The sequence below is a fragment of the Gossypium hirsutum genome, chromosome D08 (assembly GCF_007990345.1).
Source record: "Gossypium hirsutum isolate 1008001.06 chromosome D08, Gossypium_hirsutum_v2.1, whole genome shotgun sequence".
NCBI classification, from domain to species: Eukaryota; Viridiplantae; Streptophyta; class Magnoliopsida; order Malvales; family Malvaceae; genus Gossypium; species Gossypium hirsutum.
Genome location: NC_053444.1, coordinates 31,684,606 through 31,699,142, shown reverse-complemented (window position 1 = coordinate 31,699,142; position 14,537 = coordinate 31,684,606). Strand labels below are relative to the sequence as shown.

The 14,537-nt window shown below is 36.1% G+C and overlaps 1 non-coding gene across 1 annotated transcript; it reads right to left on the bottom strand.

Moving 5' to 3' along the window:
• Window positions 1-1,203: 1,203 nt before the first annotated feature.
• Window positions 1,204-1,308, bottom strand: LOC121220584 (small nucleolar RNA R71). The gene has a single exon (XR_005917805.1). It is a non-coding gene; the product is annotated as a small nucleolar RNA R71 (small nucleolar RNA).
• Window positions 1,309-14,537: the final 13,229 nt, after the last annotated feature.

Below are 14,537 nucleotides of genomic sequence, written 5' to 3'. Positions count from 1 at the left end.
TTTTTCTTATTATTATACACTTTTAACCTTTATTCCTTATTTTAATAATAAAATAACTTATAAAACTTATAAAATTAAAAGAAATTAAAACTTAAACCGTTCACCATCTTAAGAATGAGTAATTTACCCATTAATGACATCCAATTATGATTCTTTAATCAATTAAGTCCTTTAAACTAATAGCGATTGACTTTTTTCAACTTTTACAATTTAGTCCTTTTCGCTTAATTAACTATCGAAATGTTAAAATTTTTCAACGAAACTTTAATGCCACCTTAATGATACTCCGTAAATATTTATAAAAATACTTACAGCTGGGTTTATAGAAACAAGTTCCCGATACCTCATTTTCTAAAACTAATTGACCTTAGGGTCTTACCACTTGAACTTAATTAATCATCGATATTTACAAACTTACTTGTCGGATTTGGTTTCACTGAAACCACTATTTTAGACACCACTAAAAAATGGGCTGTTACAATTACTGGGGATGCAACATCACTAGATTGATTTTAATTTTTACATTCCAAAAAGAATAATTGGACAAAATTTTATCTATAGATATGGTTTCATTTTGCTTTAATATTACTAATCTTTTCTCTCTGGGTTTGGTGTATGACTCGCAATAGAGGCATATCTATTGTAGTAGCCATAGATCCAGAAAGAATAATTTGAAGGAATCACCGATAGGAGGACCAACAACAACAAATTGCAAGATCCACTACCAATAACTGCAATTAATGTACCACGTGACAATCCATTATTCCATGACACTGACGATAACACCATAGGAGACCCACAAGCACCACAGTTACCTACAAATGGCTCGGAATGAGAGAACTTTATGGGACTATGCCCTACCAAGTTTAGATATGGTTCATGAAAGTATAGCAAAGCCGATGATTATAGCTAATAATTTTGAAATCAAACTGGTAATGATAAAAATTATCCAAAATAATCTGCAGTTTAGGGGCACTATGACAGAAGATGCTAATCAACATTTGAAACTGTTTCTTCAACTCTTTGATACTTTTAAGTATGACGGGGTCACTAATAACGCTATTCGTCTTGGGGTGCTCCCCTTTTCTCTGATTGATAATGCCTTTTCTTGGTTAGACTCGTAGGCTCCAAGATCCATTAGAACTTGGGACGAACTTGCTGGAAAATTCTTATAGAAGTTTTTCCTAAGTAGTGAAGCAGTTTAATTAAAGAGAGAGATTGTTGTCTTTAGATAGATGGAAGGAGAAAGCTTCTATGAGGTGTGGGAACGCTTGAAAATGGTTTTTCAAAATGTCCACACAATAAATTTCCTAAGTGGATAAGATTGTAAATAATAGGTTAGATGCAAATGCAAGATTGAGATTAGATGGAGTAGTAAGAGGAGCCCTTATGAATAGAACGTACAAGGATGCGTATGAAATTATTAAAAATATGGCATTAAACTCCTGTCAGTGGACAACTGAATGATTTACATATGACCAGAAACCCGCTATAGACTCAACTGTATTAAATCTTCTTTTGTACACTCTATGCATCGAAGAGACATGCAAATCTTCCATTATATCAATAATCCTATCGAGGATATAAATTACATTAGAAATAAGGGTGGAAACCCTTATTCAAACACATATAATCTTGGCTGGAGAGATCACCCGAACTTGAGATGGGGAGGAAACTAAAGAGGAGGTAACAATTCCAGTCAAGTTAAAAATTCTAATTACCAACCTTTTTACTTGCAGAAACCCCAAGACAGAGCCAACCCAAGTGACCATACGACATGTGGCCAACATCTTGATAAAATTGAGAGGGAGATGTAGTCAATGAGGACAGATGTCAAGCAAGTGCAGTCTGAGTGCACCAACTCAACAAGAACAATGACTAAGCTTGAAGATCAAATGAGCCAATTGATGAGCATGATGGGCGATGTTAAAAGACAAATTGGCTCAAGCATTCCTAGTAAAACGGAAGTTTATCCACGAAGGGAAAGTAAATAGCATGTGAAAGCTATAGCACTCCGATCAGGTAAGGTACTGATTAGCCCAAAAATACCTATCCTAGAGGTAACTATGGATAATATTGATGAACCACAAGACAATTCCCTAGAAGTGGAAGACGGGCCTAAATAAGATAGGGAGAATGCACCAATGACTGGGATGGGAAAAGAGACACCTAAAGATGCCGAAATCATAAAAGTCCTATTTCCATCAAAATTAGAAGAAAGACAAAAGCGGGAAGAGGATGAATTTGTAAGTTTTTTGAATTTTTTTAAAACCTTAAATGTTAACCTACCTTTAATCGAGTTAGTTGAGAAGGTTCCGAAGTACACCAAGTTTTTAAAGGAGATGATGGCAATGCGTAAGAAAATCAAGGTAGGAAAACATGTTAATTTAAGTGCTTCCTGTAGTGTAATTATTTCCAAACAAGTACCACGAAAAGTGAAAGACCTGAGAAATTTTACAATTCCCATAAAAATAGGGAGTATTCACTTTGATGAAGCCTAATGTGACTTAGGAGTTAGTATTAATTTAATGTCCTTATCAATTTTTGAAAAAATCAGGTTAGGGAATCTTAAAGCAAATCAAATAACATTACAATTGGCTGACAGATCTTTAGTACACCCGAAGGGGGTACTAGAAGATGTGTTAGTCTGGGAGAAAAGATTTATTATTCCTGTAAACTTTGTAGTACTTGATTTTGAGGAAGATCGTAAGATACCAATCTTACTAGGAAGACCATTCCTGGCCACTTCTAGTCCACTATTGATTTAGAGAACAATGAGTTGATAATGAAAATTAATCGTGAAATTGAAACCTTCAAATGTGGCTATTAGCCGAATGAGGAAAATAGGAGGAAATTAAGGGAGCATCGCAAAAACTTCTCTATTTCTGACGTTCCCAAATCAAGGGAAATGTTTCCTTTTATGAATATAGAAAGAATAAATAGGTTCAAGGAATGGGACAAAGGAGCAAGGGCGAAATGGCACGACGGATGATGGACCAATATTGATAGAACAACAGAATCTTCCATGGGTGAATTTACAATTCTGCTGGATAAATTTGGCAGTATAACTTAAAACTTGTGAATTGTTACATGATGTTTGTAAATTACTATATACTTAACTAACAACATCGTTTAGATTCTAACTTTTATTTGATGTAGGTTTATCCTTAGATTGAAACATCCTTAAGATGAAGTTTTGTGCTAAAATAGAGTCCTCATCGCGGCAACACAACAAGTCATGATGTAGCATACAATCCCTGAGAATCTCCAAACTGGTAGATGTGTTGTGACACGGAACCCCTAAGTCGCGACATTGCTATAATTTTTTGTTGGTTTGACCGGACCCATTTCACAACTCGACAACTTTAACATTAATTTTACCCGATTTTTAAACCTTTAAAACCCTATTTTATAACCTAAACTCCTATTTAATCCTAATTAAAACACTTCTTAAAACCTTACCCCCCGAAAACTCTCTCAAATCTCTCAACATCCCATAAACCCTAAAACCCTAATTTCTTTTCACAAAATCAGTGTAACAAGGAAGGGGACATCACAGGCAAGCAAGGAATTCAAACAAACTTCGATTATACATTCAAGGTTACAGGCTCCTAAACTCAAACTTTTTACTATTTATTTGACTCATTTATTTTGTAAGTCATTAGGATTTGTTAGGCGACCAATGGAAATGGAGCCATCAATGATTCAAACTCCCTCTAATTTTCCAAATCCGAGTGTTGAAAAGTATTTCAATGAACTTCAAGGAAAAAAACTAATTCAAGAGAGGGAATTTGATCCATAGATGATTTTGTGTAAAGAAATTTGGCCTTTGGTCAAGTATCATCATTAGGAACATTTTTAGATGATTCCGAAGGATAATGCCATGATCCCTATTGTCCAAGTGTTCTGCGCATCTCTATAGGACCACGAGTCTAGAAATACTATAGGTCATATATGGGATACAGTACTTGTGCGAGGGAAAGAGGTGCAAGTAACCCCTAGAATAATTTGAAACTTTTATAATGTTCCATACTATGAGAATGATTCCATTGATGAAACTGACTTATAATATTTTAGAGACATAGATATGGATAATATTATAAACTTTTTAACTGAGGGAAGGGGTGAATGGAAGTATCGCACAAGTACCAATATCCTAGTATCTTTCCATCAAGCTATTATGTTTCTAAAAGATAAGATATGGATTCAATTCATTTGCACACGAATTGTAACTACTTTAAATGTTTCGAACATTAATGCCTTTAGAGCAGTGTTACTCTATGCTATTTTGCAGAAGTGTTGGCAAATGGATCCACCAGAACATGGGAGTATTTTTTACCCATCTAGTGATGACTTTATGCAAAAAGGCGGGTGTACCTATGACATCTATTGAGCAGTCGTTGGAACCATCTCGAAGCATTATCATGGGCACCTTGTTCCAACAATACATAGAGCTGTGAGCCAAACAAATAAAACACTAGAACAAGCAATTGCAAGAAACAATAACTAGACCAATTTTTTCAAAAAGGTTAGCACGAGATTAACAAGTCATTGGTGAGAATAGTCATCCAAAGTTAGATTGGATGATTCAGTGGATGCAGGAATCAGGACAATTTTTTTAGTAGTTTACAAGGCAAAACAATATTTGGGTTCCTAATATACACCTGACATGTTTGGGCCGTCAATCATGGACCAAGAAGAAGAAGCGCATGAAAGCGAAGAGGAAGGAAAAGAAGAGGAGGATGATGAGGATGAGGAAATGTGATAGAGGGTTGCGCGCGGACCAAGATCGAGTTACCAAGTCACGAGAAAACTCCTACGAAGCTCTAGACGATCAGATTTGAAAATGAAACACAGAATTAAGATTAGATCCAATCAGATCTGAAAACAAAAATCCCCAGTTCAATTAATGGGAAGCAAGCATTAAAACGCCCCAAAAGATGTCAATTTTGGAAGCCAAGAACCAATTTGAGCTTAGAGAGAATCCCCCCTAATAGCTGAACCTATCAGCACCAAAAGAAAATTAATTAAAAATCAGATTAAAGAAAATAATCAGATTAAATAAAAAGCTAGGGTTTGGGGCGGCAAGAGAAAAGAAAGATTGATGAATCAAAATCGATTCTTGATGCTCAAGAAGATTGCGATTCTGCCCAAATTGAACCAGCAAGATAGTTTCCCCAAATTCAAGGAACTGAATTTTCAAACAGAATGGAGAGGAAGTAACGGCAAGATCTATGGAAAAGATGGATTTTTGTTCGATCTTTGCTGCCAAGAAAAGGGGCCGACCAGTTCTTTAATGTTGAAGAGGGCTGGAAACACAATAAGAAGATTTAAGAAGTTAAAATAATAAATCGGCACAAACAGAATTTAAAAGAAAGACTGAACAGCAAGCAAATAAAATAAAGTCCTAAGAAGCCTTGAAATCCTGAAAGATTTCACAACTCCCTTCAAACGGCTCTAATCTTCCCTCCAATGAAGGTCAATGGCAAGAAGAAAGCTGAAGATGGCTCCCACAATCAAAAAGATTGTTAAAACTACTTCTAAAGAAAACTCAAGAGAAAATTCTTGAAGAACTCAAAGAGAATTTTCACTCAAAAGCAAATCTGAAATTTTCAATGTAATTGTAATGTGTTCAATAAGGTGGCCGGCCATGCCTATTAATAGGCCTTCTATCTATTTCCTAATCTCATTAGGAAAACATAAAAAAGACCTAATTAATAAATTAAGAGGGAAATTAGGCCAAAGCATTTTAATGGGCTGCTTGGGCCGAATTTTTACATATAATAATCCTAAAGTCTAAAAATTAAACTTAGATATTTAAACAATTAAAATTTTTACAAATTGGGTCACTTTAACAATTTGGTCTGATTTTTAACTAAGTATGGTTTGACTTCTTGGTTGGGCTTGGAATCATCTTATTAGGCCTTGCCTTCAAGAACTTGGGCTTGTAGTCCATCTCCTATCGAAATTGGTTCGTTGATGCTCGTAACGGAGATCCAATGCGCTTTGGCTACAAGATTCGGTTTCTTGGACCAAGATTTCCAAGATTTGAAATCTTGATTTTCTTGATTCTTGAAATCGCTCCAAACAACAAAATTGGGCCAAGATTCGGTTTCTTGATTTTCTTGAAAACAAGAAAGTGAATCTTGATTTTCTCTTTCTTTCGTGCACGCATTTAAGGCCTTACTAACAAATTCCTGAATGGTCCCATTTAGTTTGGAACGCATTTGTCTGGCCTTTGACCTCGTTATTGGGCCTTGTGGTAATTTGAGCCCATCACATTCTTGAGCTTGGGTTGGGCCTTTGTGACTCGTATTGTTCCCCCTTCCTCTAAAAGATTCATCCTCAAATATGAAAAATCAAATAGGGACAAGTCAGCCACATTAAAAGTAGAACTTACATTGTACTCACCAAGTAGATCAATTTTATAGGCATTGTCGTTGATCTGCTCGAGTACTTGGAAAGGCCCATTTCCCTTTGGGTCGAACTTGGTTTTTCTTTTTGTAGGAAATCGTTCTTTCCTCATATGGACCCAAACCCAATCCCTGGGTTCTAGGATAACCCGTTTGCGCCCCTTGTTTGCTTTGTTGGTGTTGGCATCATTTGTTTTGGTTATTCGTTGCCCAGCCTTCTCATGTAAGGATTTCACCAACTCAGTTTTCTATTCGCCATCTAAATTAACAATGTGTTCAAGTGGTAATGGCGCAAGATGAAGTACTGTTAGTGGGTTAAAACCATAAACAAGTTCAAATGGAGAATAACCAGTTGTAGAATGAATAGATCTATTATATGCAAATTCAACAAATGGTAGGCATTCTTCCCAATTTCTAATGTTCTTTCCCACAACAGATCGTAACAAGGTTCCTAAGATCCGATTAACTACTTCAGTTTGGCCATCAGTTTGGGGGTGACATGTAGTGGAATAAAGTAATTTCTTACCAAGCTTACCCCACAATACCTTCCAAAAGTGGCTAAGGAATTTGACATCTCTGTCAGAAACAATTGTTTTAGGGATGCCATGAAGTCTTACCACCTCTTTAAAGAATAAGTCTGCCACATGCGTAGCATCATTTGTGTAACACCCCGTACCCGAGACCGTTGCCGGAGTTGGACACGAGGGGTTCACAGACTAAATTCGCTTACTATCGCAGTCCATTTTAAAAATTTCCAGGCAGTTGGCTAACTGCGTCACTGTCACCTTAAAAATCATATCTTGAGTTTCACAACTCGAAAATCAGTTTCGTAATTTTTCCCTGAAACTAGACTCATATGCCCATATACATATTTTTTTTCTGGAATTTTTGGTCGGGCCAATTAGTACAGTTTATTCGTTAAATTCTCCCCTGTTACAGGGTGCGACTACACTGACCTTCATGCATTACGATTTGGATATCTCCCTGCACAGAGCTTCAATACTGATGTCGTTTGTTTCTATAGAAACTAGACTCATAGAGGAATCTATAAATATATGGCATGACTCCTAGTTATCTCTGGTTAATTTATAATGAATTTCCAAAGTCGGAACAGGGAATCCAGAAACCGTTCTGGCCCTGTCTCACGAAAATCTAATTATCTCTTAACATACCACTCATATGACCGTTTCGTTTCTTACATATGAAAGTGGATTCATCAAGGTTCATTTAAATAATTTATTCACTATTTAATTCTATTCCTACTATTTTTAGTGATTTTCCAAATCTACATCACTGCTGCTGTCAGCATCTGCCTTTAAGGTAGACTTTACCTATTTCATAGTTTCCATGATTCAACTAGCCCTTTTAGCATAAATAGCACAAATTATGATAGTGATTAACCATTCCCATGGCCAATCCTTGTTAAGCATATCCACACCTCTCAATAACCATATCCATACCAAATGATTATAACATTATGCTCAAACATATATAAGCCATTTTCGCATGGCTATCCAAAATTATACAAATCCAAAGGGTCCATGACCCACTACAAAAAGGGTAGTCCTATACATGTCATTTTCAGAGTTCAACCAAAAGTGTACCAAAAGGGCTTTGATAGTGTGGGCGACTTCGACTTCAATAATCCCGAGTCCGATAGCTGACGAACCAAAATCTATAAAACAGAGATTCAAAGAACGGAGTAAGCATTTAATGCTTAGCAAGTTTTAAGCAAGACAAAGTGTTCTCAATCACTATTATTGGTCATTCATTTCAACTGTTCGATGAAGTTAATCTAGAGCTTCATCTCGATCTATAATATCATTAAACGCAACACTTGGCTGCCACATATATACTTTCGAATAATAATGACCTAGATGGTCAAATATTTCCAAAGCACATTCTCACATTTGGAGTTATAATATTAATCACATTTACCTACCTCTTTGATACTGATAATTCACCTCGAAATCACTCCACCGATGAGTAAGTAATACGTACCTGAACATCTTGAATACATAATACTTATTTGATGGTAACTTAATGTAGATACTCAATATCAAAGTCTTACTTGAATCCTAGCATTTAGCCGTCGGGTCTTTAAAGCTCGGATATAGTGCGAGCACGAAGCCTACGGACATTAATCAGGATAATACTCTCGCATAAAGCCTGCGGGGTTTTAACCCGGATATAGTACTGACACAAATGCCCTTCGGGACTTATCACATTTATACACTTTCACATCCATCACGTTGGCCACTCGGCCCTGTCACATATATACACTTTCACATTCATCACATCGGCCATTAGGCCTTACCAAATATATACACTTTCACATTCATCACATCGGCCATTAGGCCTTATCACATATATATATACTTTCACATTCATCACATCGGCCATTAGGCCTTATCACATATATACACTTTCACATTCATCACATCGGCCATTAGGCCTTATCACATATATACACTTTCCCATTCATCACATCGGCCATTAGGCCTTATCACATATATACACTTTCGCATTCATCACATCGGCCATTAGGCCTTATCACATATATATACACTTTCGCATTCATCACATCGACCATTAGGCCTTATCACATATATATACACTTTCGCATTCATCACATCGGCCATTAGGCCTTATCACATATATATACACTTTCGCATTCATCACATCGGCCATTAGGCCTTATCACATACATACACTTTCACATTCATCACATCGGCCATTAGGCCTTATCACATACATACACTTTCACATTCATCACATCGGCCATTAGGCCTTATCACATATATACACTTTCACATTCATCACATCGGCCATTAGGCCTTATCACATATATACACTTTCACGTATACACACTGTCTTGGCTGAATCTACATCTATCATTTTCCAATATCACAATTTAGAATTCACGTATGGGTTTAATCAATAGCTTATGAGCAACTAAAACAAGTTTATCAAGGTTTACAACACAATTCAGCACAAGCTGTTTTTCCTGTGCAATAGTCACTAAATTATTTATAACTGGAGCTACAAAACTCCAAATCACTTTCCGTTAATTTTTCCTGAATATAGACTCGTATATCTTGCATCCATAAAATTTCCAGAATTTTAGGTTTGGCCAATCAATACCAGATTTTTCTTAAAGTTTCCCCTGTTTCACTGTTTGACTAATCTGACCACTCTTCACTACGAATAAAATTTCTCATTTTACAGAATTAAAAATGTGTTGTATTTGATTTCATTTGAAACTAGACTCATTAAGGAGTCTAAGCATATAAATTTTATCTTATAACCATTTTTGTACAATTTATAATGATTTTATAAAAACAGAACAGAGGATTACAATGCCATTCTGCGCTGTCTCACACAACTTTAAGTATCTCATTATCGGAAATTCCTTTGCTTACACGGTTTCTTTTATAAGAAACTAGACTCATTAAGCTTTAATTTCATGTCTCATTCAGCCTCTAATTCAAATCCATAAATTTATGGTGATTTTCTAAAGTCACGTTACTGCTGCTGTCCTAAGCAGACTATTTCAAATTACCCTTAAATTCCCAAGCTCAAACACTTAAGAACTTACCATTTGAGCTTAGAACATATCATGGCCACATCATATCTTATTAAATCAACTCATCATGTCCTATTATAATTGAATTTACTCAACGTTTAATCACTTAAAACTTACCTCGGAAGTTGCCGAACGATTACGACGGCTCTTCGATCACTTTTTTCCTTTCCCTTATCCAACTTTGATCCTCTAGGCTCTTGAGCTAAATCAAACAAATTTACTTCTCAATCAAACACATACATATGGCAACCATATACATTTCAAAAACCAATTCATTCGTATCATTTGTCCATATATTAGCTTTTAGCATATTTGGTCATTAGAGCGACCTATTTAACTTTCAAGCATTCATTTCTAATTTTAATTAAACAATGCCGAATGCCATTAGCTACTAATGCCACACACACACATGTGCATAAAATTCACCCATACATAACCTCTAGCTCATTCGGTCATTCATCTCTCAAACCTATCAAAGTTTCATGTCAAACTTCCCTGGCCGAATACACATATAAGCACATAATGCACATTTAGAATTTTTTTTTATTTACTTCATGATACATTCGGCCTTGGCAACAATTTCATTAGAAATCCTTATTAGCCACTTCATCAATCAATTATATCATCTACTTAATATTTCATAACTTATCATGCTAGCTGAATATTATTTATTCAAGTTCATCATCTTCATATTCGGCATTAGCATCAAATATAATAGCCCATTTCTTCCCACTTTGAATCTATGCATCCATTTAATCATAGTTTGTTCAAGCACTCATACAACAAGATTCATCCAATTTAACAAGAAACAAAAACTTTATTCCTCCATAGCTACAATGGTCGAAAGATCTAGACATCTCAATACCGAAATTTCTAACATGGGTTGCCTAAAGAATTTGGTAGGGAGTTCAAATTTATCTAGCATTTCAAGTAACTTAACACATCCATATAGCTAACATGCTAATAGTCTCAAGGCTTCAACTAAAACTTTTGAAGCCTCTTAGTCGAATACTAACTCTCTAATAATCCCAAATCCATCCATGAGATAGTTAGAATTTAGAGTAATCATCCAAGGGATGTATGAACTTTCAAAGCAACACTAAACATACCTTAATCTAGTGAGCCTTCATAGCCGATTTTTCTCCAAGCTCATTCCCTTCCTTTCTTTCTTCTATTCGGCCAAAGATGTTCAAGGATGAACACTTTTTTTTTCTTTGTTTCCTTTCTTCCATTCACGGCAAAAGGGGAGGCATGGATGAGACCATTTTTCTTTCATCACTCCACCTTTTTGCATTACTTTAATCCTAACCCCTTTTTTTTTATTCTTTCTAACATAACTCACTAACACAACATGTTTGCAACATGTTTCCACCCATAGCATGGCCAGCCACTATGCTTTAATTTTGGGTAATTTGACATGCAAACCCATCATTTCACAACATGCATTATTAGGCCACTCTCCATTTGCCTAGCACATTTCCAAATTTTCTCACATAAGTCCTATTTGATAAAATTCACTTACTATTAACAAAATTCAAACATGAAATTTTCACACATGCATATGTACATATAATGAGCATCAACTATGACGGTTAATTATCTTTATGACTCGGCTTAGTGGTCCCGAAACCACTTTCCGACTAGGGTCACTTTAGGGGTGTCACAACTCTTCCCCCCTTTAGGGATTTTCGTCCTCGAAAATTTCTACCGATGCATAGTTTAGGATAACGTCCTCTTATTGAATTATATCCATATAAACATTAGCTCATCGATAGCAATTGTAATTCATTACTGATTTCGCATCGATCCATAAAATCATTTTCTTATCTTAAAACAAATACATAAATATTTCTACAAGTATGCACATATATCTCATTTTCTTGATTTCATAAGCAATAATCACTTAATTTAATTCACAAATGCATTTCAAACACATATTAAGAACATATTAACATGTATAATTCACATCATCAACCCACATATTTGTAACCCACATTTTCATTCATGTATAAGCTGTAATCTGACCAAAAGTACACATATACTCAAACATCCCAATAAATATCCTTTATAACTTTATCACATCTCAATATTCAACTTAACTCATTTCCAAAAGAAAATCAACTTCCACATACCTGAACATTGAATTCATTTAGCACATTTAATCACTGTTAACGATACCCGTTGAATCATTCGAAATCATTACGGGTACTCATTAAGCACATATAGCTCTTACAATGCCATATCCTAGATATGGTCTTTCATATGCTCACATATCGAGCCGATGCCATGTCCCAGACATGGTCTTACACACTATCTCAAATCAATGCCTTCGTCCCAGACGAGGTCTTACATGAATTCCACTTCACACACTTAGTGCCCACTGACCGATCTCGCACTCATAGTGCTCGATTAAAGGAATTCGCACACACACAGTGCCTCTAATCATTCACACACATAGTGCTCTTATTCATTCGTTATTACACATTGAAATGACTTAACCAAGTCTATAAACATCATGTATGTACACTTTTAAACATATCATCTCATTTAAATTTGAATTCGTATAGTAATGAATACTTAAACTTTGCTCAAATTACCGGTACGAAGCCTACTGGGCACGAAGGCCCAAATACACGTCACCAGCATGATTGCTCTTCGGGACCTAGCCCGGATATAACACCAGCACGAATGCTCTTCGGGGTTTAGCACGGATATATCACTAGCACGAATGCTCTTCGGAACTTAGCCTGGATACATCACTAGCATGAATGCTCTTCGGAACTTAGCCCGGATACATCTCTAGCATGAATGCTCTTCGGGACTTAGCCCGGTTATAGTAACTCGCACCAATGCCTTCGGGCTTAGCCCGGAATTAGTAACTCGCACAAATGCCTTCGGATCTTAGTCCGGATATGGTCACTTAGCACAAAGCCTTCGGGACTTAGCCCGGACATCATTCGAATAACCATGCACATTTAACAATAAATCATGACACATTCGTATTTCATTTTCATTAGCAAAACTCAAACACAAGACACTTATCACTCCTGCCATTTCGGCTCAATAGCCACACACAAAGAGCACGATTTTGATTTGCTTAAAACATGATCTAATCAAATCATAATTTAAGCTCTATTACTCAAGAACTTACTTATGTTATACCCTTCTCAATATTGACACATCATAAGCATGTCTCAGTCCTCTCAATACCATCTGCTACAGCTCGATCGGGATCGGAATTCATTACAATAAATAAACACATTTTCAATTGTCAGAAATCACCACACTATCAAATATTCACATAATGGCATGTATAGCTAGACCCAAACGTATTACGGTAGTCCTAGAATCGACTAAACCGTAGCTCTGATACCAATAAAATTGTAACACCCCGTACCCGAGACTGTTGCTGGAGTCGGACACGAGGGGTTCACAGACTAAATTCGCTTACTGTCGCAGTCCATTTTAAAAATTTCCAGGCAGTTGGCTAACTGCGTCACTGTCACCTTAAAATCATATCTTGAGTTTCAGAACTCGAAAATCAGTTTCGTAATTTTTCCCTGAAACTAGACTCATATGCCCATCTACATATTTTTTTTCTAGAATTTTTGGTCGGGCCAATTAGTACAGTTTATTCGTTAAATTCTCCCCTGTTACCGGGTGCGACTACACTGACCTTCATGCATTACGATTTGGATATCTCCCTGCACAGAGCTTCAATACTGATGCCGTTTGTTTCTATAGAAACTAGACTCAGAGAGGAATCTAAAAATATATGGCATGACTCCTAATTATCTCTGGTTAATTTATAATGAATTTCCAAAGTCGGAACAGGGAATCCAGAAACCGTTCTGGCCCTGTCTCACGAAAACCTAATTATCTCTTAACATACCACTCATATGACCGTTTCGTTTCTTACATATGAAAGTGGATTCATCAAGGTTCATTTAAATAATTTATTCACTATTTAATTCTATTCCTACTATTTTTAGTGATTTTCCAAATCTACATCACTGCTGCTGTCAGCATCTGCCTTTAAGGTAGACTTTACCTATTTCATAGTTTCCATGATTCAACTAGCCCTTTTAGCATAAATAGCACAAATTATGATAGTGATTAACCATTCCCATGGCCAATCCTTGTTAAGCATATCCACACCTCTCAATAACCATATCCATACCAAATGATTATAACATTATGCTCAAACATATATAAGCCATTTTCGCATGGCTATCCAAAATTATACAAATCCAAAGGGTCCATGACCCACTACAAAAGGGTAGTCCTATACATGCCATTTTCAGAGTTCAACCAAAAGTGTACCAAAAGGGCTTTGATAGTGTGGGCGACTTCGACTTCAATAATCCCGAGTCCGATAGCTGACGAACCAAAATCTATAAAACAGAGATTCAAAGAACGGAGTAAGCATTTAATGCTTAGTAAGTTTTAAGCAAGACAAAGTGTTCTCAATCACTATTATTGGTCATTCGTTTCAACTGTTCGATGAAGTTAATCTAGAGCTTCATCTCGATTTATAA